The sequence below is a fragment of the Microtus oregoni genome, unplaced genomic scaffold (genome assembly GCF_018167655.1).
Source record: "Microtus oregoni isolate MIOR12 unplaced genomic scaffold, Mior012 000098F_ref0000018, whole genome shotgun sequence".
Taxonomy (NCBI): Eukaryota; Metazoa; Chordata; class Mammalia; order Rodentia; family Cricetidae; genus Microtus; species Microtus oregoni.
Genome location: NW_024544711.1, coordinates 1778708 through 1804962, shown reverse-complemented (window position 1 = coordinate 1804962; position 26255 = coordinate 1778708). Strand labels below are relative to the sequence as shown.

Sequence of the window (26255 nt, the reverse complement as noted above, 5' to 3'; positions counted from 1 at the left end):
TCCTTGCCAGCTGCTGGCAGAGAAGCAGCAGGACTTGCGGTCCTGGTTTTTATGGCTTCTGTGTTCCTTGCTTTGCTGCCCTAGTTCCTCACTGTCCAGCATCCTGGAGTGTCATGTGGCTTTGGAATTTTGATGATGTAAATTCTGGCCTCTTGATTTGGGTAGATTTTAGAGGCTAGTGTTTTATAAAAAACATTATTATTATTATTGAGACAGGGTCTCACTATGTAGCCCTGGCTAGCCTAGAGCTTGTATACCAGACTAACTTCAATTCTCAGAGATCTTCCCGCTTCTGTCTCCCAAGTGCTGGGATTAAAGTCTTGTGCTTTAGAATAAAAACCACACAGTTATTCTAGTGCTGCTAACTGGAGAGCTGTCATCCTTGCCCCATTGGTACAGTCTTCCTTTCCATTTGCCCCTCTGTGAGCCCTGTTACCAGGGGAAATGGAGAATTCTTTACCTTGATTAATTTGGAGTATTAGCCTATGCAGTTACAAAATATCATTTCAGAGCAAGATGTCAGGGAGGCTCCTTGCAGTTCCCATGGAACAAGTTGACCTTTCAGTTCATTTTTTCAACATCTTTGGGGATCCATTTGAAAAGAGCTCAAGCAGTAATTAGGACTAAGCAAAGAAAATGAATGTGAAGCCAGAATGTTTAATAAGAAGCCTAAGAACCCAGAACCTCCTGATACATAATAAACAGCAGCTTGAACTTTGTTCTCTTACTCTTTCCTTTTAATTTGATTTTTTGGGGAGGTGGTTTTCTCACTTAGATTTAAGGACTATTTGATTGCGGTAGAATAAGAATCTGACTGGTCATGGCCTGAGAGCTTCAGATGGGGAGGAAGCAGGGGTTTACTGCCTTCAGATATTAGAGACTTCAGTCATCTGGGGAAGGGGCAAGCTAGATCCACTTGTCTCTGTGGGAGCCCGCAGAAGTGGATTCGTTCACCTTGACTAAAGGTCAGAGACTTCAGACCTGTTCTGCTGCTTCAGGGTTACTGACAGGAGGGTTCAGCTAAGGTGTTTTGACCAGTTACTTGATGTTTTGGATAGTAAGAAGGTAACTGCTTTGTTCTTTGTGTCTTGGTAAAGAAGCCTCTTGCCTTCCCCCTCCTTTCTGGACTGGTGTATATAAACGCTAGGAGAAATAAACACGAGGCTGATCACAGTATTCACTGATGCCCTCCCAGCTCGATCAGCCGTCTCTTCTCTGTTTCTCAATCCTCATGCTTCCCCCCCAAGCACAGACAAATAAGTCGGGTGGGACCTGGCATGTCTCCCTCCCCGCCAGATTTTCAGGGATTAAGTAGTTCCCAGATTATTTTTTGTGAGGAATAGAAATAAATTTTCTGTATGGCTGTTAGAGTCTGTGAGGCTTTGAACAGTGTAGAGACTCAAACCAAAGCTTGTGCATTTATCTCTGTAAGGTCTATATACATGATGGTAGTAAGCCCTCAGTTCCCATGAATCAGCTGGTCTGTATATGTGACAGTAGTAAGCCCCTCCCCTCAGTTCCTGTGACTCAGGGTGGTCTATGTATATGATAGCAGTAAGCCCCACTCCTCAGTTCCTGTGAATCAGGTGGGCAATTTGATAGAGTTAAGAGCTTTAGGTGTGGTGGCACATCTATAATCTCAGCACCTGAGAGGTGAAGGCAGGAGGATAAGGTATTCAAGACCAGCTTTAGCTACATAGCTAATTTGAGGCCAGTCTAATAAATGAGACCATCTCAAAACTTTTAAACACAAAGATTTGGCATGCAGTAGTCTAGTTATGGTCCAGCCCATTGTTCCCCTGCAATGTATATAGACTATTGTTCATTTTTTATTTAGTGTGTATGTCTGTGTCCATAAAGGCCAAAAGGGACATCATTGGCTTGCCTGAAATTGGAATTACAGACAGTTGTATGCTGCCAGATATGGTGTGGGTACTGGGACCTGAACTCAGGCCCTCTGAAAGAGCAGCAAGAGCCCTTCATCTCTGAGCTCTCTCTCCAGCCCACTAAAGCTAGTCTTGGTAGAAGAGGGGTGAAGGGAGAGGGAGAGGAATGGAGAGAGAGGGAGGAATGAGGAAAAGAGGGAGAGCTTAGATTTCAGTTAGATCTGCTTTCTAATTCTGGTTCTTAGTAACATTGTGACCTTGAGAAAATGGCCTAACCTTTCTGAGTCTGTTTCCTCACCTCCAGTGTGGGGTACTGATAGTACCTATGATAAGGGCTTGTGTGAGTTAGTACATGCTGAGTAAACACCCTGCGTGTTAGCTTTAATTGCTGTTCGGGGAGACTAACCTTGCTGTAGTTTGCATGTGGCTCCCCAAGTTGATGTGTTGGAAACTTAACCCCAATGCCGTCATGCGGAGAGATGGAGCCCTTAAGAAGTGCTTGGGTTCTGAGGGCCCTGCTCTCATGATGGGTTATAGCTGTTACTTTAGGATGTCTTGCTGATTGAGGGCTGCATTTGACCTTTATCTATGTGTTTCTTTCTGAATTGAGGTCAGCAGCAGAAAGGCCTTAAACAGGTGCTAAATTCTGAATTTTGGACTTCTCAGCTTTAAAACTGAGAACCCTGTTCTTTATGAATTGCTAATCTTCAGGTATTCTCTTATAACGGCTCCATGTAGACTAATGCTATCCTTCTTGGCAAGAGAAAAGATGGTGGAAAGTAGCTAGAGGACCCTTTGAGAAGGTACGAGCCTGGGGACAAGGAGAAGCATCCAGCAATTGAAAAAATAGAATTCTGAGTGCTTTGTTTTACTACATTATTAAATTCTAGGTTGTCCGTTTGTTAGTCTACCAAACTGATGTCTCTCAGGAACCCAAAACTGGTCCTCAGCAAAGAATCAATAGCCATAGCATTCATAGTGTCCACCAACAAAGCATGCTTTGTTTTACAGAACATTGCAGTATTTTGCCACCTTTCCCCCTTTTTATTTTATTTATTTATTTAGAGACAGGGCCCGGGGTCTCATGTTCAAGGCTGACCTTGAACTTTCAATCTTCTTGCCCCTACCTCCCAAGTGTTGGGATTACAGGTGTACCTGTGTGGTTTTACTTTGAAGTCTTATAAATAATTAAGGCTGAATGTACTTGTAAAAATTAGTTCAGAAATGCATTTTAGTATGTTATACCTTTGTCCTGACACATTGTGTTTATTAGCTTGCTTGTTCATTCCAGAGTGGCTTAACATGAAGGACCTCTATGCCAATCTACTCTGACTGGCGCTCAACCTGAAAACTTCCAAAGAGAGGCCAACAAGTGTTTCATAGAGTCTAAAAGTGGTGAACAGCAATCTCTTTTGGGGCAGAAGGAAAGGTAAACTGCTCCCCCCTCCCGCTTTTTTCTGAGACAGGGTTTCTCTGTAGCTTTGGAGCCTGTCCTGGAACTAGCTCTTGTAGATCAGGCCGGCCTCAAACTCATAGAGTTCCGCCTGCCTCTGCCTCCCGAGTGCTGGGATTAAAGGTGTGAGCCACCATCGCCCGGCTCTGAACTGCTCTTTTGGGGCTCATGTCCCCTCTCATACATGTCTGTGTGGAGAAGAATAAATTGTGGACTAGATGGAGCTTCTTGATGTGGATGACAATTAAGTGCCAACTAATAAATCAGATGAGAACCTTTGTTAGTCCGTTGCCGTTGCATGCTTCCTCATGAAGCTCACATGAGTAAGTATGTACTCATGAGAACACCAAGAAGTTGGCCCAGTCTCTGGTTAAGTGTTGACTGTGATGGTGGGAGAAAGGGAGGCTCCTCTGTGGGCCCTGCAGTGGAAGAACTGTCAGTCCTGGCTGCTTCAGTTTTTGGCAGTCACTCTCAGGTGAAGTCTGATTTGGGAAGGCTCGTTTGCAGGAAAGGAGCAATGCACAGTGCTCAAGAGTACGGGCGTGAGTCCCAGGGCCAGGGTCAGAGCCTGACTTTGCTGAAGATTCCTGTGACTGTTGAGACAGCATAGATCTATTTTCTCAGAAGTGAGTACTTCTTACTAGCTTGAAAACCAGATGCTGGCAGGGCTGTGCTTCCTTTGGAGGCTTAGGGCAGATTCTGGTCATTGGTTTTTTTTTTTTTTTTTGCTGTTCCTAGTAGTTACCAGTGTTTCTGGGCATGTGGCTACATCTCGCAAAGTCTTCACAGCTAGCACCTTTGAGCTTATTTTTGCTTTGTTAAATCTTTCTCTGCCTCTTTGTTTTTTCTTTTTCTTTCTTCTCTTTTAGAAGGAAACAAATTTATTGAGTATACCATGAGAGTGTAGCAAGCATGGCAGGAACAGAAAAACCACCTGCCTGAGACAGTAGGCTGGGGAGCACCCAGAGGTATTTTGGAATGCCTGTTTTAGCCAGTTTGGGAAATCCCTCACCCCCAGCTATTCCCACTATGCAAATGAAGGAAGTCCTGGCTGGCTGCTATTTGTTCTGGTTGGAGCTTGGGCTCTGAGAGTGGCAGCTCTGTAGTAAAGAGTGCTGTAGACTTGATTGGTTATGTCACTCAGCAGCTTTGGACTTGACTGGAACCAAGCCATTATGTTCTTTGGTGGGCTTGCTTTCTGGAGCAGGCTTACTTAACTTGTAGAATTCCTGGATAAGCACTTGTTTCCTTTCTGGACTTGGCTTTCTTCTTTTTAATGCAACAGTGTATCTTGATCATATCTATATATTCATTCCCACTGTCCTCTTCCAAATCCTGTCTTTGACGCAGCAACACTCAGTCTGGCTTATTTCCATATTTTCCCTGATAAAGCAGCAAAACCAGTCTCAGGTAGTTAATTGCAGGTTTTTTCTTTAGTAACTTTTTTGAGCTGTGCAGGGATGATACATAAGTCCTATCTGTCACTCGTTAATCTGACTGGCACTCTTTGAGGGTGCTATGAGAAGAGACACATGCCTGGGGTTGTTTATTAGAAGATTTCTGTGCCTGGCCCAGGGCTTTAAGAGCATTGAGGGCTTTGGGTGATGAGGGCTGAAAGCCTTCATCTGGGGTGTAACTGTTGGTCTCCATCTGGTGTTGTGTGGGGAAGTCCTCAGATCAATGCTGTGAGTCTCAGGCAGTTGTCTAGCCGAGGAAGAGAGGAAGAGAAGCTATATAGATTGTAGGGGGCACCTGCTGTGAGGTTGGGAGGTTGTGTAGCAGCTTCCAGCAGTGCTTGAGCAGAGAGAAAGTCCTCTCTCACAGCTAAGGGTGTCCTAGGCCTTCAGACTCCACTAATAGTTGCTTGGCCAGAGATTCTTGGTTGCCAGGAGAGGGGGGCTTTTCTACCTCAAGGTTTATTAAGGAGTCTTGGTCCCTCACCTCTGAGGACTTTGGAATAGATTTCACCAGAGTTGCTTTGGTCAGAAATTGCAGCTCCTAAGCTACAGCGGAGTCTTCTGAGGGTCTGGAGGCAGAGAGGATGCTGGGTCCCTCACCTCTTAGTATGTGCTGGAACAGGAGTGACTGGGCACATGCATACCCCCCAACCCCAAGGCCATAATGTAATATGGGGGTAGGAGGACAGTTTGAGGGTGGGTTCCAGGGATGGAACATGGTCATCAGGCTTGACAGAAAGCACCTTTACCCACTAAGCCATCATGGTGGCCCTATTTTTATTTTCTGAGATAGGATTTCACTAATGTAGCACACACACAAATTAAATAAAAAAAATAATAAAAATTAAACTTATATAGAAAAAGAAAAGTAGCCCACAAAACAACTCTGTCTTCCCAAACCCAAGAGTATATATTTATGCTAAGTATGCAGGACACCACCGTAACCCCAGGAACTGAGAGGATGCACTGGCTAGCTTTGTCAGTGTGATACAAACTACAGTCGCCTGGGAAGAGGGAACCTTAACTGAGGAATTGCCTCCACTACATTGGCCTGTGGAGCATTTTCTAGATAACAGTTTCTGTGGGAGAATCCGGTGAACTCTTGGCAGCACCCCTGGGCAAATGGTCCTGGGTTGCAGAAGAGTGCAGCCTGCACAAGCCAGGGGAACAAGCCAGGGAATCTTGTTCCTGTGCTCTCTGCTTCAGTTCCTGCCCCCAGGTTCCTGCCTCCAGGTTCCTGCCTTCGCTCCCCTCAGTGCTGGGCTTTACAGTGATGGACTGCTAAGCATAAGAAAACAAATCCCTCCCCCCAAGTTGGTTTTGGTCATTGTTTATCACAACAGAAAATCAAACTAGGACAGAGGATGAGGCAAGAGGATCACTAGTTTGAGAGTTTGCAGCTAGCCTGGCCCACATAGTAAGACACTACCTAAAAAACACAAACAAACAAACAAACAAACAAACAAACAAACCCAAAAGCCACACACTCCCCGCACTTGGGAGGCAGAGATAGGCAGATCGCTGAGTTCCAGGTCAGCCTGGTCTGCAGGTGGGAGTTCACCATCTTAGTCACTCCTTTTGTGAGCAAGTGTCTCCAAGGTTACTTCTTCCCAACCTTCCCTTTTCCTTTTTTGATTTGTGGGCTGTTCTTCCAGGGTGTGAATATGTGTCCCCCAGTGCACTGCAAGCCTTGTCCCAACTCTGGGTCTGTTTGGAGAAAGGCAGTAATTAACTGTGAGTGTGACCTTGTTACCTTAGCCTTAGTGTTCCTGGCAGAGGGGGACACCAGTGAGCTTGCCTGCAGGCATTCACTCACTTTCCCTCTCGTGTGCTTTTTTTCATGCTTTCTGTACTGCATTTGGGAAAGACTGTGTTAGGACATCGTAAAAAGGCAGCTGTCTGCAAGCCAGGATGAGGTCTCTCACCCAGAAATTGTATTGTCTACAACCCACATCTTAAACTTCCAGCCTCTAGAATGCTGAGAAAATAAATGCTTGTTATTTAAGACACCAGTCTACGGTAGTTTCTGGTTTTAGCTGAAGCAATTTAATATAGGGAGGTATAATCTGGCTGTTTATCTGCTTGTGCCTAGATATTTAGGAATAAGCAAGGATATAAAATTATCTCTAGTTATCATTCAAAATGGCCATGTTGCTCTGTTCTCATGGATAATTGTAACTTCATAATAAGGAAGGGAAGAATATTATTTTTACCGTGGTATTCAGTGTCTGATAGCTATTAGCAAAAGGTAGCTGTCCCTGGCGAGTTACTGTAAATACATTTTATCTGTTTTGTTGCCTGCTGTTTCATGAATGCATCCCAGAAGCATCTTATCTTGTTTTTTATACTTGCCTTCTAGTGAGAAATGTTCTGATTTGCAACTTCAGGGGGTAATTACAATATTCATTAATTTCTGTTCTTTTCCTCCCTTCCATTTATTTCTGGTTCCTTGAGAAATTCTTCCTCTCAATCTATAATAACAGGAAATAAGTTCCTTCATTAGAAGCGTGCTTTACAACACTGGTTTCTTGGCCTGGTAGTGGAAAGACTGCGATAGCACCTCCTTAGATGAGTGAGGGTCCCCCGGGATGGATTAAATTAATTAAGAGACCTGGAGGGGGAAGAGCAGGCCTGATCTCAGGCTATACTGGAGAATTTATTATCACTATTGTATTGAAATACCTGAGCAGAAGAGGATTATTTGATTTTCTTACCAAGGATTCAATCATAAACATTGATCATACATGTTACGTACAGGACATTGAGCATGGTGTTATAGGGGACACACTTTTTGGTTCATAAAGGTTAATATTGATTAAATGAGTGGGTAGCCATATAGAGTAACGTTAGCACTCAGAGACCCTAGGACAGGCCTACAGAGTCGATGCCCCGTGTGCTGGTGAATGGGGACGCAGTGCTGAGTCTCCCTGGAACGTAATCGAACTTAGAGCGTCCTCTTGAGGGCTGTTGTTCTAGTTTTATTTCTGTTGCTATGGTAAAATATCCTGACAAAAAGCAACTGAGGGGTTTATTTGGCTTACAGTTCCAGGTTGCAGTCCGCCACCGAGGAGAAGTCCAGGTAGGAACTCAGTCAGATCCATGGCCAAGAGCATAGAGCAACGAATACAGCAATGCTGCCTGTGTTTTGCTTTACATCTGCTAAGGGAGTGGTGCCACCCACAGTGGGCTAGGTCTTCCTGAATGAATGAAGATCGTTTTTTTTCCCCCCTTTTTTGAAGCAGAGTCTCTAACTTTGACTGGCCTTGAATTGGGTATGAAACCTTGAGCTTCTACTCCTTCTCCTCCTACTTCCCAAGTGCTGGGGTTTGGTTACAGGTATGTCACATTGTACTGGGGATTGAATTTAGGGCTTCACGCGTGGTAAGCAAGCACTTTACAGCGGAGCTACATCACCATTCCGTATAAATGCGACTTAAAAATAAACAGCAAGTGCTCATCTGACAGCTGAGGAGATGGGCAGAAGCGGGGAGATTATGAACGATGCCCGAGAAAGGCGTTGAAGAGGGTCACAGAGCAGAAGCAAACAGAATCTGGATTAATCTAGAGCAGGTGGAAACCCAGATTGGAAGGTCTGATCTGGATTAGCAACTGTGGGAGTTTGGGGGCAGATACTGGAGGATTTCTGTCTGTGAGAATGAAAAGAGATGGAAACAGCCTGGGGTGTATGGGAAAGATTGGCTTAATTATTCGGCCACTTTTACTGTCTCCTCTGTGCTGTCTCTCTTATGGTACTTTTTTGTTGGTTGGTTTGGCTTTTTGAGACAGGGTTTCTCTGTGTAGCCCTAGCTGTCCTGGAACTCACTCTGTAGTCCAAGCTGGCCTCAAACCCCCAGAGATCTTCCTGCTTCTCCCTCCTGAGTGCTGAGAATAAAGGTGTGTGCCACCACTGCCTGGCAATACTTTTGATTTTTATATGTTGAGTATTCATGTAAAAGTCCTTTTTGTCTTCTAAAAGGCGGGGGGCGGGGGAGTCTCTATGTTAGTTACTTAGTTATGGAGCCCCATGTCCATAGCAAGTGCCCACAGACTGCTAGTGAACATGTTAAAGTCTGAGCCTGTTTCAGACAGTGAAGTGTGAGGGCTTGGGGGCCCTGGTGATGGTGATGATGGTGGCAGCACATACATAACTAGCTTTGGGAGGTGAAAGGCTGACATTATGTTTATGTCAACTGCCAAGGTAGTCCAGTCTGTTAGGTATGTTTAGTGTTAAGTATGGTGAGTGTGGTCGCCATCCTTAGGAACCTCACAATCCATCCACTAGGGAGAAGGGCAGCTGAAAAAGCAATGCCCTACTATGATAAGACGCTGTCAGACAGACTGAATCTCCTCCAGAGGAGAGATGGAGATGCCTAGAGGAAGCTTTCATCTTCTAACCTGAGTAGGATTTGCCAGCTGAATGCTAGCAGAAAATGACCTTCCAAGCAAAGGGAGTGGCAAGTGCAGAAAGCCTCCTGCTGGGAGGCAGTGTCACAGAGCAGTGGAGAAAAGGATGTGTAAGGGCAAGGTGACGAAGAAGAAGCACAGACTTTGACTGGGGCTTGGGTGGTCAAGGGTTTGAGTGAAGAGTTTGGTCTGTGTATTAATCAGGCTTCTCTCTAGAGTAACAGTTTATAGAATGAATTTCTATCGATATAGGAAGGGGACTTATTAGGATAATTTACAAACTGTAGTCCAGCTAATCTAATAATGGTTGCCTATGAATGGAAAGTCCAAGAATTGAGTGCTTGTTCATTGCTCAAGACCAGATGTCTGAGCTGCTCTTCAGTATACCCAAAGTCATTGAGAGAAAGGATTTGTTAAGAAGGCCTAAGCAAGCAAGAAAAGGACAAAAACTTCCTTCTTAGAGGGCTGGAGACCCTAGGGGAAGCTTTCACCTTCTAACCTGAGTAGGAATTTGTGCCCAGCAGGAGGCGTGACCAGAATGGAGGAAGGTCTTCCTACCTCAAAAGATCAGAATTAAAGGTGTGACTCCTCATCTATAATCCCAGACTAAAAGTGGCTCTCCCCTTGCACAGGTGTGCCCTGTTAGTCAATTCTAGATGTGATCAAGTGGACAACCAAGAACAACCATCACAGTCTGTATTTTGAGGGTCGTAGGAAAATATAGGTTTTTCAACAGGGCGGGAGATCGGGTCAGATTTATTTGGTGCCTATTGAGTAATATCACTAACATTTAATCAGGGTATGTACATGTAATTTGCTGACCTTGGTACCCCAGAGTCCTTTGACAGAACAATGAAGGTTACCTGTGTTTTCCATATTACCACCAGTCTGTGGGAGTCTGAAGCCTGGAGAAAGTGGCCTGCTCTAGGCCTGAGGGCCTGGCATTTGATCTCAGCCCTGTGGCCCAAGGCCCTGTTGCTGAGGACTTTGTGTTCCACTTTTGAGAGCAGCTGCTCCCACCACTTCTCAGCTCCTTCCCCCTCAGCTCTCACTGCAGAGCCTGCACCAAGGCTTAGAATTCCTCAGCCGTGCTCCCTACAAATTGAAAATTTTACAACGTCATATGGAGAGAAGTTCTGAGAAGGAGGACTGAGAATAAAGACCTCTCTGCTTTTCCCCTGCAAGGGAGTTTGAAAAATAGAGAACTTCTAAGTTTTATGTTAAATATCCTTGGGGTTTCTTTTCCTCCCCTTTAAAAAGTTTTTTCTATTAACCAAAATCCAGCAGAGACACTTGTGGGAAGATAATTCCTTTTGGCTGGAGCTCCAGCTCCGCGCTGTGAGCTTTTTAATTTTCTTTCCTCGGCAGTAGGCTGGGACCCGGCTGTGCAGTCGCTGGGGCTCAGCACAGCCCTGGTTTTGGGCGAGTTATCTCTGGGAATCTCTGATTTTCCCTTGTACCTACCTAATGAAAGACAAATTAAATCAATTTTTAATCAAGGAGATGAATGGCAGGGTTTTCCTGAGAAGAGAAATCATAAGGCCCCAGAGCACTAGATATGATAAACGGTGAAGTTTTTATTTGCACGTATGCTGTAGGCATGGTTTGATGTCAGGAAACACTTGGAAAGCTGCCATGCCAAGGAGATGAAGGGGAGTGCTTTTCTCTCTGCTCTTTTCTTCCTCGCTTTGGGCACACCTGTGTGTTCCCAGCATTTTGTGTTAGTGTTGGGAGGCATTGAACTAAATGAAAGGTTTGATTAGGACCTTCTTCTTCTCCTGTTGCTCCTGCTCCTGGCCCCTCAGCCTGCTCTTTGTTCATTTTTCCATCCATTTGTTCATTCGGAGTATATTTATTCCTTCCAAGGTGGTATGAGGGGCAATTTCAAGGAATAGGGTGAAAGGAAGGTTTCTGTGATCCGAGGCTGAGAGACATGATTTATCTTCCCTATATTTTGTCTTTTATATCGGAAAACGGAGTTCCAGGGTACTGTCAAAACTAACATCCTCTGAAAATTGCCTTCTTACATCTGCTTTGGCAGATGCAGATAGTTCCACCTACTGACTTTCCTTCTGGCAGTGTAGAATGGAGGAGGAATAGGAGTGGAGATGCTGCCCACTGACGATCCTTGGGATGCACCTCCTTGGGCAGTGAAGAGTGAATGTGTCAAGCTAAGTTTTCTTTGCTTGGGATTTGAGTGCCGTCATCACAGGCCTCACTTTTAGGTTCTGGGCTCTTAAAGCAGTGATATTTCTAAGGATTCTATGCGGGAGCCAGACCTTCCCTGAAGCTCACTCTCTGATGTCTGCTGCAGTTAAACGGACTCTGTGAGTGCTTTTCTTGTTCTGAAGAAAAAGTGAGCTTTATTGAGCGCTATTTAAAGGGATCCAGTAAAGTGGACATTGGGTATTCCAGTGACTCTGGGTTGAGCAAGTAAAAACTGTGACTTCTGCTTCATCACTCTGGTGCTCTGCCTGGTTTGACCTTTTGAAAGCCTATAGGTACTGATCTCACCTAAAAGGGGAGGTTGGGTTTGTTTGTTTGTTTTTGTTTTTCGAGACAGAATTTCTCTTTCTAGCTTTGGAACCTGTCCTGGAACTTGCTTTGTAGACCAGGTTGGCCTTGAACTCACAGAGATCCACCTGCTTCTGCCTTCTGAGTGGATGTGAGGGATTTGAACAGGAACGTGAAGAACAGGGAAGCTTCATAAATAAACTGATAGTAGTTGATAAGTAGGGGCAGAAGGAAAGGGGAAGTTGATTTCCAGGGCTCATGCATTTCTGACTGGTAGGATAGCTATCAGCCACCTCTAGGAGGATCAGGCATATAAAGTGAAGAACAAGGCTTAGTTTTGGACTTGAGTGTGAAACATGCAGGAGACTATAGTAGGAGTATCCTTCTGGCAGCATGAAGGCTGTGCTGAAAATCTCATGTTGCTTTCATGTTCAAATTGTTCACTGCGGTATATCTCCTTGGGTAGATAATGTGATCCAACTCCAGTTCTGTTTACCACCTCCTTCCGTTAAGAAAAATAGAAGCTGGGGGTTTCTAAGGAATGAGTTCATGGATAGAGTTAAACTGTGATCATCCACTTACCTAGATGGCAGGCTTCATTCTGTTCCTGTTTCTCCTTTAAGACCATTCTGAAAAGAGAGGTTCCAGAGATTTGCTAGGACAGTGCAATGAGCTTTGTCTTCAGAACTTATCAAATCAGTATGGGAAAGAAGGTCCTTGCGTGTCGTGATGTTTGCTGCCCCTCAGCTCTTTGCTGTAGCATTTATTTGTTGAAATAAATACCTATGCCTAGTTTGGGGTCAGATCTTCAAAAAGTACCATGGCCTCTACTACTAATGAGATGCTTCCTTCATTGTCTTTTCTACTTTTTTTTTTTGAAAAAATTTCTGCCTCCTCCCAGCCTCCCATTTCCCTCCCCCTCTCCCCCTCCCCTCCCCTCCCCCTCCTCTCCATCTCCCCCCACTCCTCTCCCCCTCCCTTTCCAGTCCGAAGAGCAGTCAGGGTTCCCTGCCCTGTGGGAAGTCCAAGGTCCTCCCCCCTCCATCCAGGTCTAGGAAGGTGAACATCCAAACTGGCTAGGCTCCCACAAAGCCAGTACATGCAGTAGGATCAAAACCCAGTGCCATTGTCCTTGGCTTCTCACCAGTCCTCACTGTCAGCCATGTTCAGAGAGTCCGGTTTTATCCCAGGCTTTTTCAGTCCCAGTCCACCTGGCCTTGGTGAGCTCCCATTCTTTTCTACTTTTAATCTTCCAAGCTTACTTCTTCTTCCAGTAAGCCCTCTATGGCCCACATACCATGGTGGACACATCTACACTCTTGCCTGAAGGCTCTTTAACCTAGTGTGTCCCTTGCCTTTCTGGGCGCTCCTAGGGAAGAACATCCCTGTTTGTTTATTCTCTGCACCCCCAGCATCTCTACATATTTAGGATGTTACAGGCATTGGCAAATATGTATGGAAGGATGTATGTCCTTCAGTTGGATGTGTTGAAGCGACAACTATGAATGTTCCAGGTTTGTTTTTCACCTTTTCATGACATATGAATTTTTGCTCTTCTTATAGCTCTCCTATTTGGGAAGGTGAATAATGTCTTTGCAAAAATACTTTTTTGAGGGGGGTTGGCCTGTTAACGGCTTATCGAGGGCTGAAATGGCTTTTGTGTAGGTGTAAACCTCCAGTAAGTGGACGGTGCGTCAGTACTGTGTAGGCATAGTGCTTTGTGGTTTTTAGGTGCGCCCCACAGCTCTGTGAATTATAAGACTGGCTTCTCTGAAGCCAAGGCTTATGTCTTTACGGGTTGTTAAGGGAGTGGTTGCCTTTCATGGTGAGAACCTTGCAGTTTTGACTTCCTGAACCTAGTATTTTCTCTTGACATTACCAGAGGCTGCTGTTGCTTTTTGATAGTCACCACAAGAGGAATCTGAGTGGTCGGAGGCAGAATGGAATGATGTCAGAGAATTGCTTCTCACTTGGTGAGTACATTGGAGAGACTGAGCAACAGAGACAGAAAAGTATGGTCAACTAAGACTGAGGTGGTTGCTCTTTATGGAAACTAGAATGAACGGGAGGTACTTGTTATAAAGCCAAGGCACGAGAGGACTGGGCATCTCTCATCCCTTGTTATTTTTCAAATAATGTTATCTTGGGGCTGGAGGATGTCTCAGTGGTTAAGAGCACTGAGTTCTCATCTAGAAAACCACCTGTAACTCCAGCTATGGATCCAGGGGACTCTGACACACTCTTCTGTCTTCCATGGGCACCAGGCACATGTGGTGCACAGACATACATGTAGGAAAAGCACCCGTGCACATAAAATAAAAATTAACAAAAATGTTGTCTTATAACCCTTTGGAGTTGTTTCATGACATATCTAAACTACAGGCTTTAAATGCTTTCTGATTTTTAGCCAGGCTATACTCTGTCTAAAAGCAATCGATAAATGGACTGTTTTGAGGATATGGCATGTCATTCTTTTCCAGCTAATCTAGTTGAAGGAGAAGATTAGCTGGCAAGCCATCCCCATGGCACTTACTTTGGCAAGAGAGACTTAAGGGTCCTGCTGGCATCCCTATCACAAGTTCACTCACTGGAACCCAGAATCCCTTTGCAAATTCCCGTCTTGGATGCTGCTGTTGCCTATCTGTACCTCTGTCAGTTGCAGGCTGATGACTCCTGGCAGGCTGGGATTTGGTTGGTGGCATCTTTCTGGGCCCCTTGACCCTACCTGCTGTTATAAATCCTGCTGTGCACCCTTATTCACATGCATGACTATTCCTTGATACACCACTTTTAAGAAGAACAGATACCAGATGGGAAAAGTAACTCTCTTGGGTTTATGTGTGCTTTAAAAAACTACACTTAAAAAAAATAAATTGTAGCCACCTTTGGTGCTTTTCCATGCTTAGAATGTGTTTGTCTTATTCTTGCTGTCCTATGGAAACCAACAGAGCTGTAAAGAAATGACACCCCCTTAGAAAACCCAGGCAACTCTTGGGGCGTCCCCAGGAATATGCAGTGCATCTTTCTCCTCTCATGTCCTGCCGAGGCCAGGGCTTGGAGATGACTCCTCAGAGCACTGTGCTTTGTACTATTTTCCAAATAGCTTAACTAAGAGATCAAGGCTGTTTGAAGTTAAAGTGTTATATTGTTCAGATTAAAGCTTTTAAACTATCAGTTAATTGGGGTTTTAAAAATACTGTTAATTGAACTCAATTTTGGTTACTATAGTTGACATAGATACTGGACAAATGCCCATTCATTGTTGAGGTATTGGACATAGGTGAACATGGGCTTGGAGAAGAGACAGCGCACAGTTTACAGCTGCTGACATAATTCGTCTGTTTCCCCATGTGACTGCGCTCCTCTGCAGTGCTGATGCAGTGAATTGGTGCTGACATAATTCATCTGTTTCCCCATGTGATTGCGCTCCTCTGCAGTGCTGATGCAGTGAATTGGTGCTGACATAATTCATCTGTTTCCCCATGTGACTGCGCTCCTCTGTAGTGCTGATGCAGTGAATTGGTGCTGACATAATTCATCTGTTCCCCCATGTGATTGCGCTCCTCTGCAGTGCTGATGCAGTGAATTGGTGCTGACATAATTCATCTGTTCCCCCATGTGACTGCGCTCCTCTGCAGTGCTGATGCAGTGAATTGGTGCTGACATAATTCATCTGTTCCCCCATGTGATTGCGCTCCTCTGCAGTGCTGATGCAGTGAATTGGTGCTGACATAATTCATCTGTTTCCCCATGTGATTGCGCTCCTCTGCAGTGCTGATGCAGTGAATTGGTGCTGACATAATTCATCTGTTTCCCCATGTGACTGCGCTCCTCTGCAGTGCTGATGCAGTGAATTGGTGCTGACATAATTCATCTGTTCCCCCATGTGATTGCGCTCCTCTGCAGTGCTGATGCAGTGAATTGGTGCTGACATAATTCATCTGTTCCCCCATGTGATTGCGCTCCTCTGCAGTGCTGATGCAGTGAATTGGTAATGGGGTGAGCTCTGGCTGTGCCAATCAGGGTTGCAGTGAGGCTATTTGGATAGTTGGAATAGCTCTGAGATTGGGAGGACATTTAAAGTTTGAAGCTAATACCGTATTCTCCTTCAGCCCTAGCATAGGACCTAAGCTTTAGGCGTACTTTGATTTGAGGGCTGTATTCCCATCACGTAGACCGTGGTAGTGGAAGATCAGAAGTTCAAAGTTTAAGTTCTTTGACCATTTTCAAATAGAGTTTTTCTTTCTGTTGTTGAATTGTAGGAGGTGTTTTATCTATTGTGATATTATATTCTTATCAGATATGATCTGCAAACATTTTCTACATTTTCTCCTGTCCTTCTCCTTTTCCCCAGCAATGGGCATAAAAGCCTTGGCCTTGCACATGCTAAGGAAGCTCTCTGCCAATTGAGTTATAGCCCCAAACTGTTTTTTTTTTTTAAATCAATTTTATGTTTTTGATACAGTAAAGTTTATGAAGCATAAAATTTGAAAATAATTATGGTTATATGCTTTGTGTATGTGTGTCTGCATGTGTATGTGAGAGGCCAGAAGAAAGCCCTGGATCCCTTGGAGGAATTACAGGTTCTTTTTTTAAAAATATTTTTTATTATTTTTATTGAGCTATACATTTTTCTCAGCTTCCCTCCCTTCCTCCCCCTTCCATTCTACCCTCTCCTGTGACCCCCACATTCCCAATTTACTCAGGAGAGCTTGTCTTTTTTTTTTCCCTCCTATGTAGATCCACGTACGTCACTCATAGTGTCCTCTTTGTTGTCTAGGTTCCCTGGGGTTGTGGACTGTAGGTTGGTTTTCTTTGCTTTATGTCTAGAAGCCACCTATGAGTTAGTACTTATCCTATTGTCTTTCTGGGTCTGGGTTATCTCACTCAATATAGTTTTTTCTAGATCCATCCATTTGCCTGAAAGTTTCAAGATGTCATTGTTTTCTTACTGCTGTGTAGTACTCCATTGTGTAAATGGACCACATTTCCTTATTATTCAGTTGAGGGGCATCTAGGTTGTTTCCAGGTTCTGCAATTACAAATAACACTGCTGTGAACATAGTCGAGCACATGCCCTTGTGGTATGATTGAGCATCCTTTGGGTATATACCCAACAGCAGTATTGCTGGGTCTTGTGGTAGATTGTTTTCTAATTTTCTGAGAAATCGCCATAATGATTTCCAAAGCAGCTGTACCGGTTTGCACTCCCACCAGCATCCACACCTCTCCAGCATAAGCTGTCATCATTTTGTGTGTGTGTGTGTGTGTGTGTGTGTGTTTGATCTTGGCCATTCTTATAGGTGTAAGATGGAATCTCAGAGTTGTTTTGATTTGTATTTCTCTGATGGCTAAGGATGTTGAGCATTTCCTTAAGTGTCTTTCAAGCATTCTAGATTTGCCTTTTGAGAGTTCTCTGTTTAGGTCTGTACCCTGTTTTTTTAATTACAGGGTCTTGTGGGCTATCTGGGCTACTGGGATCTGAACTCTTGTTTTCATAACTGAGCAGCAAATGATTTTAATTTTAACCTTTGAGCCATCTCTCTAGCTACAAGTTTTTAATGTTATTAAAGTTCATCTTACCTATTGTTTTCTTGTATTACCTATGATTTTGGTGTTAAACAGTTGTCAAATTAGCCTCATGAAAGTGTTTTCGGTTTTTGTTTTTTTGAGACAGGGTTTCTCTGTAGCTGAAAGTGTGTCTTGTCTTCTAAGAGTTGTATAGTCTATCTTTTAAATTAGGTCTTTGATCCATTTTTCAAGCCTTGTGAGCTGTGGAGGTGCTTGCCGTGAGGACTGACAACTGTCAATCCCTAGGACCCATGTGGTGGAGGGAAAGAGTGAACTCCCCTGGGTTGTCCTCTGAGGATCATCCATGTGCTGCAGCATAGGCACCCGTATCCATGCACATATGTGTGCATGCATGGATAGAAACAAAATGTTTTTTTTTTTTTTAAAGATTTATTTATTTATTATGTATACAACATTCTGCCTCCATGTACGCCTGCTGGCCAGAAGAGGGCACCAGATCTCATTACAGATGGCTGTGAGCCACCATGTGGTTGCTGGGAATTGAACTCAGGACCTCTGGAAGAGCAGTCAGTGCTCTTAACCTCTGAGCCATCTCTCTAGCCCACAAAATGTTTTTTTTTCTTTTCTTTTTTTTTTTTTTGGTTTTTCAAGACAGGGTTTCTCTGTGGCTTTGGAGCCTGTCCTGGAACTAGCTCTGTAGACCAGGCTGGTCTCGAACTCACAGAGATCCGCCTGCCTCTGCCTCCCGAGTGCTGGGATTAAAGGCGTGCGCCACCATCGCCCGGCTCACAAAATGTTTTTTAAAAGTCAGTTGTCTGTAGATGTTTTCTTGACTTTAGTTTATATGTTTATCTTATGTTAGTTCTTAATTTTTTTAATTGAGCTTTGTCATAAGTTTTAAATCGGGACTTGTAAATTCTTCAACTTTTGTCTCCTATTTTGTTCTTTTTTAAGATTGTTTTGAGTATTCAGGGTCCTTTAAAACACCATATGAATTTTATGATATATGTATACACACAACACACACACACACACACACACACACACACTATTTCCATAAAAAATGCTACTGGGAATTTGAGAGGAATTGTGTTGAATCTGTGCCTTGCTTTGCATGGGATTGTCATTTTGACAGTGTTAAATCTTTTAATCCACCCCAAGATGTCTTTGTTTATTTAGATCTTTTTAATTTTGTTAGCAGTGCTTTATAGGTTTTAGTACACAGTCTTTCACCTTCTTTGTTAAATTAATTTCTAACTATTTTATACTTTTTGGTAATATTTTAGGTAACATTGCTTTATTTTTTTTTTTGAGACAGGGTTTCTCTGTGTAGCTTTGGAACTTGTACTGGAACTAGCTCTTATAGACCAGACTGGCCTCGAACTCACAGAGATCCACCTGCCTCTGCCTCCTGCGTGCTGGAATAAAGGTGTGTGCCACCACTGTCCGGCATCCATCCATCCTCCCTCCCTCCCTCCCTCCCTCCCTCCTTCCTTCTTCCTTCCTTTCTGGCTTAGTTTTAAATTATGTGTACCTGTGTGTGTCTGTGTGGGTCACTGAGATCAGGTGCTCTGGAAGCTGCCTGGTGTGGGTGCTGGTGACTGAACATGGTTCCTGTAAGAGCAGGGCATGCTCTTACCACAGAGCCATCTCCAGCCCTGTTTTCATCCCTTTGTTGAAAGCTCACTGCTGGTGTATAAAGAATACAACTATTTTCCCCCTACATTTAGGAACTCTAGCAGAATCTCTGGTTGATTCTCTAGTTTTTGTTTGTTACATGTAAGATTGTGCAGTCTTCAACTAGAGATAATTTTCTGTTGCTCTTTCTGTTTCAGATGCCTTTCCTCCTTAATTGCTCTATTATTGTGCATATTAGAAGTGGTCAAAGCAGTTACTTTGTGCCTGATTTTAGATGAAGGACTTTCAGCCTTTACCAACGAATACAGTAGTAGCTATAGGCTTTTCATGTTTGTTCCTGGTCATATGGTTCTACTCTATTCCGATTTACTTTGTTTAGTACTATGAAAGGGTGTTGGATTTTAAGTGCTTTTTCTCTACCAGTTGAGATGATCATGTGCCTCCCACTTCTCTTAAACTTCCCAAGACAAATATGATTTGATCATATATAAGTCTCTTAATATGCTGTTAAAAATGGTTTACTAATGTTATGTTCAGTCTTTTTACATCTATGTGCCTATGGGGGGCCTGTAATTTTCTTGTAATGTTGTTGTCCAGCTTTAATATCAGGGTCAGGCTGATCTCATGAAATGAAAGAAGAACTGTCCTGTTACGCTTTATGGAAGATTTTAGAAGGCTTTGAGTACTGCTACCTTTTATTTATTTATTTAAACCATTCTTTGTCTGTGTATGATATATCTGTATCAGTGACCCCCCCCACCTCCCTACCCAGGATTTTCCTTTTTTTCCTCACCCATCCCCCCTACAGGAATGCTGGGATTGCAGACATGTATGTTACCATGTCTAGCTGGGTTTTTGTTTGTTTTTAAATGTGGGTTTTGAGAAGTCACACTCGTGTCCATGGTCGCGTGTCAAGCACTGCTCACGGAGCCATCTCCCCAGCCCTCTGCTTTCATTCTTAACACTCACTTTGCTGACCATTAGGTCTTGGCATCCTTTGTCCAGTACCTCCTGTTTGAAGCTCTAGCCTTGAAGCTGGGTCAAGTCCACTTTTTCATACTTGCTTTGACACTTTTGACCACTTTTCTGGGGAGCCAGCCACACTGATTATTCTTCAGACTCAGACTGGAGGCTGCCCTGGCAAGTAGGGTTAAATCCTAGCTTTCCCCATGTTTCCTTGGGCTGATGATGGATGGTCTGATCCTGGACTTTCTGACCAGGCCTCTAAGTTATCCACGAGATCATCAAAAGAGAACTTACCTAACTGTTCCTTGTGTAGTTAACATTTCAGGATAAAGACTCCACTGAGCACAGCCTTCCATAATTCCAGGTTTGTATATGACCATAGAGGTGGCCACACATACTCTGTTTAAACTAGTAATCCATATATATAACAGCTCTGCTTCTTCTACTCAGTATTTTGAGAGGGAGTACATTTTGAGACAGGGTCTCACTATGTAACTCTAGGTGGCTTAATATTCTCCAGGTAGACCAGGCTGGCCTGGAACTTTCAGTGACCCTTTGACTTGTCTCATCAGTAATAATTTATGTACCTGTTTTTATCGATCACAATAGACATTTTTTAAAAAATATTTTTTGTGTGTATAGGTGTTTTTCCTGCATGTGTGTCTGGGTACCATGTGTGTGCCACTGTCCATGAATGCTAGAAGGCATCAGATTTACTATGAATGGAATTACAGAGAGCTGCCATGTGGGTACTTGGAATTGAACCCAGGTCATCTGAAATATCAGCCAGTGTTCTTAAGTGCTGAGTCATCTGTCCAGCTTCTAAAAACAGTTTTTAAAACAGCTAATCATTTGCTAGTACATGTTTTTTTTAATGTTTTTATTTTTGCTCAATCAACAGAGAGTGTGTGTGTGTGTGTGTGTGTGTGTGTGTGTGTGTGTGAGACAATGTTGGAATCTGAAGATAAATGCTCAGGCAGACAATTATTCCTCACCGTTGTGGACTTGCTAGTCAGATGGATTTCAGTTGTGACAAGCCTGTGAAGTAGAGCCTGACTACCCAAGAGAGCACAGTGTTCTGGTCTCCTTTCTATTGCTGTGCTAAAATACTTGGGCTAAAAGCAATTTAGGGGAAGAAAGGGTTTCGAAGGATGAAACGGTCACAGTCCATCATTGAGAGGAATCAGGTCAAGAACCTGAAAGCAAAACTCTTGTTATTTCACACAGCATTTTCTCCAATCCAGGGACTCATTTACTGTCAAGGAAGTACAGCAGAAATCATGGAAGAACACTGCCTGCTGCTGCCTTCTTCTCTAGCTTGCTTATCTAGCTTCCTGATATAGCCCGAGACTACTTGCCCAGGGAATGGATTTGCTCACAGTGGCCTTCTCACAAAAGTTAACAATCAAGACAAGGACAGACATGCTCACAAACCAGCCTGATAAACACAGTTAATTCAGTTTAGACCTTCTCCAAGTGATTCTAGAGTATGCCAAGTTGACAGTTAATGCTAACTAGGAAACCTTGGGTAGGCCCCTTTTATCTTTCTTTTCTTTTCCATTTTTGGACAGACTTACGTTTTTGAGGCTGGCCTTGAGGCTGTGCTCCTACTTTTACTGGCTCTCCTGGGATTATAGTCTCACCTCCCATCCCCCATTTTGGTCACTTTTAATGTTTCAAACTTTACATCAGCATATATTATCCATAAATAATTGGTCTGATGTCATTTTCATATATGTATATAGTACTTGATCATATTCACCCCATTGCCTTTTTCCTCCATCTTTTTTATTGAAATAGTCTTGATTAGAACTCAATAGAAGTCTGCTGTGTCTCAAACTTCCTGCCTGTCTCTGAAGTGCTATTATTACAGGCTTGTCCCACTGTGTCCATCTTTGTCTTCTGAGATGCAAAGGAGAACTTTTGGCAGAATAGTGGCAGTTTCACTTACAATGAGAATCTCAGTAAAGCCCAAGAAGGCTCTCCTGGGAGCATGGCAGAGTAGCTCTGAAATAAGGCTGCAGCAGCCTAGAGGACCGATGGCTGTTTCCTAGGCAATACTCTGCTTAATATTTTCAGCGTGTGGTCACGGCAGAACTAAATGTAGTTTCTGATCCCAAATTGGTAATAAATGTAGATATATTTAGAGTCAGAAACAATGCATTTACAATTCTCTGCTCCCTAATTGTGTGCCAAGTGCTGAGTTTAGGTTTCTTTGTTTCTTGGCTACCTACCCAGCCACCCACCATCTTTGGGAGATGATGCCTGATTTTCTCTGGGTGTTGGGTGGGATTGTGAAGCCCGTGAGTTATGGCTCTCTGAGTTATGTTGAGAAGCATCTGATTTTTTTTTTGTGTTTCTTCCCACGTATGTAAATGTGTATGTTTTAAAATTCATCTCCCTTTCAAATTTTAAGGATGTGGTATTATAAATAGCTGTGGGCTCTTAGGCACTTTACAAATAAACTATAATGCTTTGGTTACCTGAAGACATTTGTAGTCAACACAGGTAGTTGTAAGTTCTGTGGTTGATAGCCTATCCTCTCATATTGCTGCAAAGTGGTTTTTACAAGAAAATGCCCCCCCCTTTTTTTTTTGAGTGGCCTCTGTAAGTTAAGGAGGACTCTAGTTGTCTGTCTTACAATTACAAAGTTGTATTTCAAGTTGCCTACAGTAGTGTCTCTTTGGGGACTTTCTTTTTAGTAATTGTACTGCCTTAAATGTGGAAAGCTTCATGTCTGTTGATTGTGAGCAGGATTTGAAACCTCTTGATGTCAGCAGTGGTAGGTTTTGTAGATTCTGTTCAGTAGAAAGTGGTCCACGAGGCTCAGGATACTGAGGCTAATGCTACATTGTATCTGTGTGGGACTGGAGAGATTAACAGCTCGTAGAGGACCTGGTTCCCAGCACCCACATGGCAGCTAACAACTGTCTATAACTCCAGTTCCACGTGACCTGATGCCCTCTTCTGGCCTCTGATGGCACTGTATGCATGTACACTTCCATACATGCAGGCAAAATGCTCAATACACATAAAAAATAAAGATAAGTAAACATATAAACTTAAAAACATATACACACTTGGTATCTGTGTGAGTATGAATACCAAGTGCTTATAAACCAGCACAGAATAAGAGTTGGTATGTTATTTGGAGCTATGAACTGGAGGTTTCCCTTCCTCCAGACTCTTCTGGTCCCACTAAGAGATGCTGCTGTCCTCTGAAAGGCTTAGAGGCATTAGGAGAAAGGAATGATGAATTCTGATCCCTGCTCTGCTGTGCCTGTTGTGGCTTCTGCTGAAATCCCTGATACTCTTTAGAGATACAAGAGCATCAGCAGGAATGTGAAGGCAAAACTAAGTCATTAGGAAGCTGGACTCTGAAGCATCTTTCAGCTTTTGACCAGCTGGCTCTAACTCAGAGGCAGCCAGTATCAGTGTCACTTAGGTTTCAGTGTGTGTATAGTCCAGGTTTGTGGGTAACTTGTGGCTCAGGACTGGGCTCCAGGCAGGGGCTGGATGGCGGCAGAGTCCTTACTACTTTGTTCTGTTCAGAATTTCCTCTAATAATAGATATTTAACTACAAGCTTTTTAATTTTTATTTTGTTAAGAAAAGATCATACCATGTAACCCTAGCTGGCCTGGAATTCGTTACATAGACCAGGCTGGCCTCAAGCTTAGAGAGAGCTGCCTGGCTCTGCTCCCTGAGTGCTAGGATCAAAGGTTTGCACCACAATGCTCTGCTCAGCTCCAAGATTCTTTGACTTCCACTTTGTGTCAGGCACTGATCTCTATATTTTGTTATCTCATTTAATCTGATAACTATACTACCAAGTAGTTATTATCAGGTCTTTGTGTATAAAGATGACAATCTTGATCATCTATCCCAAAGTCACACAGCTAGTCAGTCATACCCGAATCAATCCAGAGTCGTCATATTGGGCTGTTGTGGAGAGTAAAGGAGCTCAGCACTGTGCTTAGAACATTGTGCTGGAGTAGAGGCGAGACGGAGTGGAGTTTCTTGTAACTTTTATTGTTATTAGCACTAACTGATCACTCTCAGGACCTCAGGCAGCACTAAGGAACAATTATAAATGAGTGTGTTCTTGCCACTCTGTTAAAAGCTTGTCTAGTGGAAGGCATATTGATCAGGCTTACCCTACGCCCGCCCCTGCCTGTGAGCTGTGTGTGTGCCACAGTAGCTTGGGCGTGATAGAAGCAGGTCTAGCCACAAGAGGGCCCCAGTAGGCTCATTTAAAAATTTGTCATAACACAAAGCATTATTATTTATTTATGCTATTTCAGAACAAATAAAATGATGGATCCAGTTTCTGTGGCTGATTCCACAGCCCTGGATCTTACACTCTATTGCTCTCTGGCTGCCTGAACTCTGGCTCGTTACTTAACCTCTGAATTTTTGTCTCCTTGTGGGTAAAATGAGCAGCACGTTAGAAACACCTCGGAGGGTTATTGTGGAGAGTAAAGGAGCTCAGCACTGTGCTTAGAACGGAGACAGTGCTCCATAAATGTTGCATGTACTTATTATTTGACAGAATTTATTTTCCTCTGGGATGCTTAGTTATTGTGTTGGAAGACGGGGGAAGGAGTCTGACTGATGCTGTGTTCATCTTCCACACCAATTCTACAGTTGTACTCAGTACAACTCAACCAAGAACAAAGCTGCTGAGCAGACTGGGACGTGGCTGGGGCTCAGAGTACACGGAATTATGTCTGACGTGAGTGTCTCCTTGGAGAATTTGCTCCCGTTTCTCATGTCTCTAATGGTGTGGCTGCTCCTCACTGTCCCGGGAATGTGTGCTCTGGGACATGGCTGTGTGTTACTGTAGGAACCTGCTCCAAGGCATTGGAGAACCCTTCTGTCATACTATTGAAGTGTACCTTTTAAAATTAAGAATCCAGTGGAATACTGAAAATGGCCTCCATTTGTTTTTAAACTTCATTGTTACATGTGGCTCCTCTTTGAATGACCCTCTTGCTGCCTCATTACCAAATCCAGTGATCAACTCCTCGTTTGGACTGAGCTCTTGGCATTGCTATTTACAACTTGGTTTTTCCTGTGATTCGCTCTTTTCTCTTTAAAATATATTTATTTTTATTATTTTTAATTATGTGTAAGTGTATGTATCTTCATGTGGGTATGTGCATGTAAGTGAAGGTGCCCACAGAGGCCAGAGGCGTCGGAACCCCTGGAGCTGGTTTACAGATGGTTCTGAGCTATCTGACATGGGTGTTAGCAACTGAACTCCTCCGGAAGAAAGCAGATGCTCTTAATTGCTGAGCCATCTTTCCAACACCTCCTCCTTCTCTTTTTTTAAAAATATTTTAATTTATTCTTTGACAGATTTTCCAAGTACTGGGGGGGCAGAGGCAGGTGAATCTCTGTGAGTTTGAGGCTAGCCTGGTTCCAGGACCAGCCAGGACTACACAGAAAAAACCTGTCTCGAAACAGACAAACAGAAAGACATGTGTTTTGATTATAATCACTTCTCCTTAGCCCATTTTTACCCTTTTCTGTTTTCTCTGAGTCCCTTTTTTCCCAACAAGTTCCTCTCCTACTTTCATGTCTTGTTTTTGTTTTTATGATTCAGTTTAATTCTGGTTGCTTGTATGAGTATAGATTTTGGGTTACTTCCTAGAACATGGATAACTTACCAGTGGCTATACCACCAAAGAAAAACAACTCCCCCAGTAGCTAGCTATTAACTGCCAATAACTCTTCAGCTAGGGTGGGACCTCATGAGTCCCTCTCCCATCTGTGTTGGAGTTGACTGGCTTGGTTTTAGGTAAGTCTTATGCACTTAACCACAGCTGCTGGAGTTCATGTCCAAAAGAGGGTGTTTCACAGCACTCTTTGCCATCTTCTGGCTCCCCCCACCCCATGTTTGGAGGAGTGTGTGTGCGTGTATATGTGACAGATGCAGATGTCCCACTTAGGGATACTCCACAGCACTCAACAGTCAGTTTTCCCTAGAACTTTGACCAGGTTTAAGTCTGCTTTAGCTGTGCCTACTACAAAAGGTTTCGCTAATGAAGGTTGAGACCAGCACTAATTTATGGGTTTAAACACATATTAAAGGCAGTTTGCTAGCAGGTCCACTGCCAAACAACAGCAGATTCCGCACTAGGGCCTATGACTCTTTAGTCATGGACTTTTGACCAGATTTACAGTACCAGTTATGCATTCCCTCCTGTGGAGTGGGTCTGAAATCCAGTTAGAAAGCAGTTAATTCCCCTCATATAGTCATGCCACTATTGCCCCAGTGGTTACATTTTGCCTGGTAAGCTGGTTTTATAGCACTCCAGTTCAGGCCACTGTTGGATAAGATCATTGATGATGATTTTTTTTCCCACAGCACCTTGCAGTAGTACGAAAGCTAGCCAGCGTG

General features: G+C 43.5%; 1 protein-coding gene across 4 annotated transcripts in view; it reads left to right on the top strand.

Moving 5' to 3' along the window:
- The window catches only part of LOC121443007 (nucleotide exchange factor SIL1), a 270148-nt gene that overhangs the window by 37018 nt on the left and 206875 nt on the right, over positions 1-26255 (top strand). The window contains exon 2 of one of the 4 annotated variants that reach the window (XM_041644677.1): positions 13597-13687. The exons of the other annotated variants lie outside the window; for them this stretch is intronic. The gene's annotated coding sequence lies outside the window, so the exon portion shown is untranslated. The remainder of the gene's footprint in view (positions 1-13596; positions 13688-26255) is intronic. 4 annotated transcript variants of the gene reach the window in all.